This window comes from Halyomorpha halys, unplaced genomic scaffold (assembly GCF_000696795.3).
Source record: "Halyomorpha halys isolate HHAL.00 unplaced genomic scaffold, Hhal_1.1 Scaffold1391.1, whole genome shotgun sequence".
NCBI classification, from domain to species: domain Eukaryota; kingdom Metazoa; phylum Arthropoda; class Insecta; order Hemiptera; family Pentatomidae; genus Halyomorpha; species Halyomorpha halys.
The window spans coordinates 225346-232937 of NW_027115008.1; the positions used below are offsets into that span (position 1 = coordinate 225346).

General features: G+C 32.0%; 1 long non-coding RNA gene across 1 annotated transcript; it reads right to left on the reverse strand.

Moving 5' to 3' along the window:
- Window positions 1–2129: 2129 nt before the first annotated feature.
- LOC136796933 (uncharacterized) lies at window positions 2130–5527 on the reverse strand. Its single transcript, XR_010844725.1, has 3 exons — window positions 5450–5527; window positions 2553–2642; window positions 2130–2266 (listed from the first exon to the last, which is right to left on the reverse strand). It is a non-coding gene; the product is annotated as an uncharacterized lncRNA (long non-coding RNA).
- Window positions 5528–7592: the final 2065 nt, after the last annotated feature.

Here is a 7592-nt window from a genome sequence, read left to right on the forward strand (position 1 = left end):
TTTTGATACACCAGATGAGAAGTGACATCGAATCTTCTTCTTATCCTCACACCAAGTATGTCACCTACTCACCCGGTCTCACGCTCTCTTCTTGGATATATAGGGTGATAGGACAAGCCCTGTCCATGGAGCCTCTTATGAGTATGGCCTGAGTCTTAGCTGCTGCCATACTCAACTTCCTCCTCACGCACCACTCTCCTACGAGACTGGCACACCTCTCCGCTTCTGTCTTTAGTCTGGATCTACTGTTCTTGGCCACGATGACTGCCAGGTCGTCGACGTAGGCCGTGACAAGGAACCCCTTGTCATCCAGTTCCCCCAGCAACTCATCAAATACCAGCTTCCACAGATCTGGTCCTAGGACTGAACCCTGCGGACATCCTCTTTCGATTTTTCTCTCGACCTCGTAGTAGTTACCCCTGATCCTGACACTCCTGTTATTGAGGTAACTACCTAAGCTTGCGGAAACTTGCAGGAATCAAGGATTTCGGGTAAAATGGCTTTCCGTCATATGTAGTCTGCTTTGTTGGACTAATCCTTCAACTTCCTTTTTTTTTTCCTTAGATTTTGAAATTGAGACTCGAGATAGAGTTTTTTTAAAGCATGTGATGGATATTATTTAGGAGCATTTGGGGAATTTGTTTTAGGGACCCTGGTTGATACAATTTAAAGGTTTTAATGAATGATGAATGAAAAATAGTTTATTACTCTGGGACTAGATCTCTTTAGAACAATTTTAAGATAATTGTAATATTACAATAACATATTGGCCAAAAACAATGTGCCCACAGTTAATTAAAATTGTATAAATGTAATTTTAGTTACAGAGAAAGTTTTAGATACAGAGAAAAAAAATTAAAAACTAGCTGACTAAGTGCATACAAATCAAAATAAAAATTATCGTTACTATTATAATATTGGATTAGATTGGTGATGCAAAAGGTGGTTAAATAGATGGGTTTTAAACCAGGGAAGGGCTAGTACATGACATATGTTAGAGGGGATGGAGTTCCATAAAAAGCAGGCACGGAAAATAAATGATTTATCAAACGCAGTAGTTTGGTGAGGTGGATGTCAGCAAAACAGGATCTGGTAGCTCGAGATTGTACTGAAAATTTGAACTTTTTTGAAGAATTTGAAAATTTTTCGGGCATAAATATTTTAAAATATGGTATATTTTCCCGCCATCATCGTTAAATTTGGTAAGGTTGGTATGCTGCGACTGTTCACTGTCGAGGCGTATTAATATGAGTAGTTAATGGGACTGTTAGTCCACTGACATCACTTGTAATAGTAATGATCATGCCACACCCAGTACAACACTACTGTCAAGGCCGTGAAACTTCAACATTCGAGAAATTGAATTCTCTTATGACTGTATCTATTAAATAGTTAGAGTATTGTAGTGGCTAACATTTTTCTCACAATAACGGAAACTGTACGATAGTTCACTGTTATGGCTTGTATATGTGATAGTAAACGTGACAATTGCTTACTTGTACTTTCAACTATCATGCCAGAGCTAGTGCGTCATTACAACCACGACTGTAACAATCACACAGTCACAGTTATAACGACTCTCCAAGAGCGGGCGAAGTTATGTGTGTTTTTTTGGTCGAGAGAATCGGCAGTACTAGTAATCTTAATCTGGTGTATTTGAATCACAATGGTTCGTGGTAAACAAACCATGTTTGTTTGTTAGTTCTTGTTTGAAAGCTCAAACCTTTTGTTCATTTATACTTATGGTATTTTATTTCAGTGACGGGCCCATGGAATGAAATCATTATTCCCCACCAGGGTTAGAATAGGATGTAAAAAAAAAAAAAAGAAAAAAGAAACGCCACTAGTAGTTACGTAGACCAAAAATTAACAAATAAAATTTGAGCTCGATCCCACAGGTTAAGTAATCAAATAGTGCCTTCTGAATCGTTGCTTAAATCTGTGCACCAGCTCACCCATTTCCCACTACTATAGTACAATTTTTATGTCTGGGTCAATTAAAAAAATGGGCCTCCGATTTTAATAAATATATATTGTGTAACATTAAGAAAAAAAGTGACATTTCCAATCTTCTATTTTACTAAAAAAAAGTATTAGTGCACAAGTGGTGATGTACAAAGGAATTGGTGAAATTATAAGGTTGCCAATCGTTGAAGGTTTTATTTGTAACTTGAAAGCTTTCTTTCATTGAAGATTTCTGGCCCTAGTTCAAGAGTTCACCGAACTGGATTGAGATGACCAAGTACGTTGTAGCTGATGCAATCACCTGGAAGAAGAACATTCTTGTCAGAAACTATCTCCACTATATAATATCTTGGTGATCAGAAATTGGTCTAAAGAAGAATTTAAAAAAGTCATTCCCATCAAAATTCATTCAAATCACAACTAGTACAGTCCCAAACCGACCAAACTAATGAAATAAGTAATAACTTTAAAATTTATGACATTTTCACCTTGGGAAAGTTTTCTTTAATATAGAAACTAAAAAATAGAAGAAAACAATATCACTCACTCATAATATCACTTTTAATAAAATAAAAACAAATACCCACCGAATGTACCAAAGTGTAGTCCAAGTTAAAGAATCCACATGCAGTGAATACCACCTCTCTCTTCATTCCAATATGCAGTTTCAACTTATCCTAGTAAATAATTGAACAAACGTTATTTATTTATTCAATTAAAATAAATTATAGCCATAAAGTTCCAATACTTTATTTATAACTAATCAGGGGCAATCTTAAATTATAATTTCACATTCCCACTTCAGCTTTTAAAAATTTTCTATAGTTGTTGCTAAGTTAATGATAAAAGTGTTAAGATAATTTGCAACTAAATGTTTTTAAATTTAAATGCAAAGTTGACGAAATATGCTAATTATAACTATGTGTTAGGCCTTGGCAGAATAGCCTGCAAATATTTAAAAGTTGATGTGAAGATATGGAATTATAATGATGATAAGATAGTTGCCCGTGGATAATATATATAAGGAAAACATGGACGGGGTGGGGTCAGAAAATAATACAAATAAGTTTTTAAAAAAGTTTTAAATAACTAAAGGGTCCCCAACATAATTAAAGGTTCCGACTTCCTATAAGTAGCTCTAATCAAGGCTGCAAATTCTGTCTGAAACTCTGGGACTATTAAATAAAGTACTTTAACTTATTTGTGTTATTTCTTGACCGCACCCCTATAGATCTTCTCCTCCTATAAGAAATTATAGTTTAAGATGACCAAATGACTTGATGATGACCAAATTTGCCAAAACGTTGGACATTTGAACTTATAAACAAAGGTTATTGGGAATTTATTTTATTTAAATAATAAAACCTGTTCGATATCAGAAAATATGTCGTAATATTTTTTTTTTTATATGGAATATATTTTTTATATTTTTGGATATGGAATTATAATGATGATAAGATAGTTGGCCGTGGATAATATATATAAGGAAAACATGGTCGGGGTGCGGTCAGAAAATAACACAAATAAGTTTTTAAAAAACTTAGTTAATAGTACCAACGTTTCGGCCAGAATATCCAGCCTACATCAGGGCTACTTCCAATAGGAGACTTGTCATGATGTTTCTTCTAGGGCTTGTAACTGAGTAGGAACAGACCAGAGGTTCAAACTCTCAAGGATTAGCACTAAATTGAATTAACGGGTAAACGTATGAGGGGTAGACCAAAGCGTAAATGAGAGGATTGCGTTAAAACTGATTTAGTGGAATTGGGTTTGGAGGGGAATCAATGGAAGGATGTATGCAGAGAGCGTTTGGTGGTATCGGCATCGAACCTTGGGGTTTGTTAGGCCTTCATTATTATTATAATAAAATATTTGGTTGTTGGTATCTTGATTGAAGTTGATTGCAGGTTAAGAACACTTCATCATAATTATTCGCAGCCTCATAACTGCTCCTGAATTGGCTATACATATTTTTGTTTAAACATTATTACATTTATTTGATTATGATCATAATTAAAATAGTAGTACACTATTTATATATATTGTCTATGATATCGTATTTGACATTTAGTGAATTTTGTAATTTTTAAGAATCATACTAATATTTGTATTGAAATAATTTCTCTGGTTTGATTAAAACTCGTCCTCCCCATGTGAGTTCTCAGAAAGAACTGACGGGATCTCTTCTTCCTGTGTTAATCGGGTCAAAAATATAAAACGATAAAAGTTATTTTTTATTTTTTATTTATCTCTCTATGTTTAAAAATAATTTTTAAGTCGTTACAAATTTAATCCACGTATGTTATACGTAATATAACAAATTTTAGAAGTTCTTATTGCTGTTATATACCGGTAATTAAAAGTATATGGCAATTAGAATTAGTTTTATCTGGCCTGCATTGTTCCGGTCTAATTCAAAAATCATTCTAATATCCGAATTTTAAAAAAATTACAAACCAAAAATTAAAAATATACATTTCACTACGAATAATTAAGTAAATGTTATTCATCAACATAATGTATTAATGTAATAATTAAAACATTTAATAATCTTATATTTCAAAAGAATTATTAAGAAATCTTAAATAATTTTTGATTTAGACTTATAAAGTAAACTATTACTTATTACATACAAAATATATACTTTTTTTTTATAAACAAACTAACAATGTTTTCTCCACATTATTAATATCAATCAATTTTTTTAATATTTTTCATAATATTCGCATTAAATTATTCATTTTCCAATGTCTCTATTCTGTTCATCGTAACAGTTTATAATAGTTTATTTGATTTGAATAAAGCCTTAAAAACTCACTGAAATATATAAGTTTTTTTTAAAATTAATAATATTGCTTTAGAAAATGGTGGCTTGATCAAGCCAGGTTTATGGTATTACATAAACTTACCATGTACCATTCATTGGAATTCAGATTTTCTGAGACCTTTATTTTTATGATCTAAACTAAATGAGCTAATTTTATAGATTATTTATAATGAAAATGTTAGTATTAATTAGTTGTAGAAAAGCAAGAATATTAAAAAAATAGACTAATTAACAACATTTTTAATCAATTATCATCTATTGTAACTTAAAAGAAGTTAGGAAATTATATCATTTACCTCCTATAAAATAGTCATCCTGTTTCCGAATCACTCTGTGAATTTAGAGTTTTTTGTTTTGTTCGATAATTTCAGCAGACTTAAAAATGTTGGGATATAAATAAATAATAAAATAAATCATTGTTATACTGAAAAAATAACGGAAGGGAGAGAGGTAAGGAAATTTTATTGAGACTATTTCGAACGGCGAAACTGAAGAAATTATGGGAATAAGACACAAAAATTATTGTTAAATTTCTACTTAACATAGGTTAATTTATAGATTACTGTTTTACCGCAATAAATATTCTTTTGGAAAATAATTTTTTTTTTTGCTGCCTATCACGAACTATAGTTTTAATTAGGAATGTTCAATACTCACATTACGTAAGAATTCATTGGTTTTGTCTTCAATCATTAGTTTGTAGAGGAGAACGTTGAATTTCTTGGACTGAAACACACCAGATTATCATTTTATATTTTTAGTGTTCCTTAAAATGTGGTATTTTAAAATTAAAAGTAAATAGTAATAATTTAATAATAAATTTAATTGATAACAATAAATGTTGTTATAATAATAAATTTAATTTGTTAATTATATTATAAATGTATCTTTTATTGTTTGGTTGGTAAAGTCCGACAAAAACAAAACGTGTGTAATGTTGATCACGTCTTCAAGGTACACAGTGTACGTCGTTCATTTCGTTCTGTCCTTGATAAAAATTATAAGTTAATAAGTGTTATTGTGAATTGTTTTGTGTAAAAACCACCACAATGTGGTAAAATACAGGTGCTTGGATATGCTAATGATCTGGTAGAGAGTGAAGACGAGGAAACAATAAAAATATAAACAATTCCGTTGACTAATTCTAGTAAGGAACTAGGTCTCGAAAGAAATACGGATAAAACAGAATACAAAGTTAGGAATAGGAACGGGACCAATTTGAGTGGCATAGATATACAAGGAAATACATTTGAAAATGTAGAGTGGTTTATGCATATAGATTCGAAGGTAACTAGAAAAAACTAAATTGATGAGTAAATAAAGGCGGAAAATGGCTGTTTTAATTATAAACTTATTTAGAAAATTTGATATTACTTTGTCGCGCCTTCTGTCCAGAAACTTAAAAGTTAGAATTCACAATATTATTATCCCTCCTGCTCTCCTCTAACGATGCAAGACGTGTTCTCTTACACTAAGGATGGAACAGCGCCTTGAGGTTTTTGTAAATAAAATATTTGGAATGTAAAAGGTGTGAACCGATGAATTTAAAATGCATCATGAGGCCGATTTATTTTTTTTTTTTTTAAGAACCCCTTACTGTTAATTTCTGACATACGGAGTATCCAATATATTCCAACAATAGTGAGGGATCAAGTTTTTCATTTGGTGGGACCAATACTAAAATGAAAGTCGAACTCCATACCGGAATTGAACTGGCGCCGTTGCAGTCACGAGGTTGATACAACTCGCTCGGCTACGAACTGCAGCCGGTAAATATGATGAGGGTTATTAAGGTAATAAGATGACCGTTTGACGTTGTGGGACTTAGTAACAAACGGAACCCTAAATATTGATATACACTTAACCAACAGATAAACTTCCGAGGAGTAGACCGAAACGTAGGTTGCAGGATTGCGTAAAGACTGATCTGGATTTGGATAGATGTTTGTAGACAACAATTTGTGGTATCAGGTTTGCTAAGCGTTTATTAATATTATCATTATTCCTAAATTGTATTGATCGATGTACGTTACAATCTGAGGATAAAATAGCTCCTAAAATAAAGAAATTAAATGAATCGTTTTTATATCCCATCTTTCAAACTTATCTTAGCTTTTCATAAATATATTTACTTTTGACAAGCAGTAAAGTAAGATAAGACAAGGTGTTAAAATTGGATACAAGTTCAAGCTGAAATAATAACTCCAGATATTTTTGTTGTTATCAACGTAAATCTACCAATAATGTACAAGTAAATGTTTTCAATGCAGAGGACGCCTGTGCTACAGATGATGTAAAGGAAAAGACACCGTACCGTGCCAGGTGGATAGAGCCTTTGTTAGATTGGAGTAGCAAATGGAAAATTTTGCAGATACTATTTTAAAGGCAGGGACTAAGGAAAAGATAGGAAAAGTGAAATATAAATGTTTAGACTGATATTCAAACCCCTTAGGCATAAACCGGTCAGCTTATAAAACATCCTGAAATGTACCTAAAATATATACGTATGTACATACATGCAAGTCACCGGTATTTGTTTTCAGTGGAATGTCTTGAGTTGAATCCAAAATATTATGAAAGATTTTTTTCAAGAATCATTTATGAGTACAATATGTTTGCAGTAGTTTAAATAAATTATAAGATAGACTGTTTAATCGATTGTACGAACCTTACGATGAGCTACTGCAGCAGAATGAGATAAACGCCACACCACCAAGCTTCGATAAAGCAGCATTAAGCAATCTGCAGGTACATTATGAAGTCTCAGTTCTCCATTATTGCCATTTTCGTAGATAAAAAA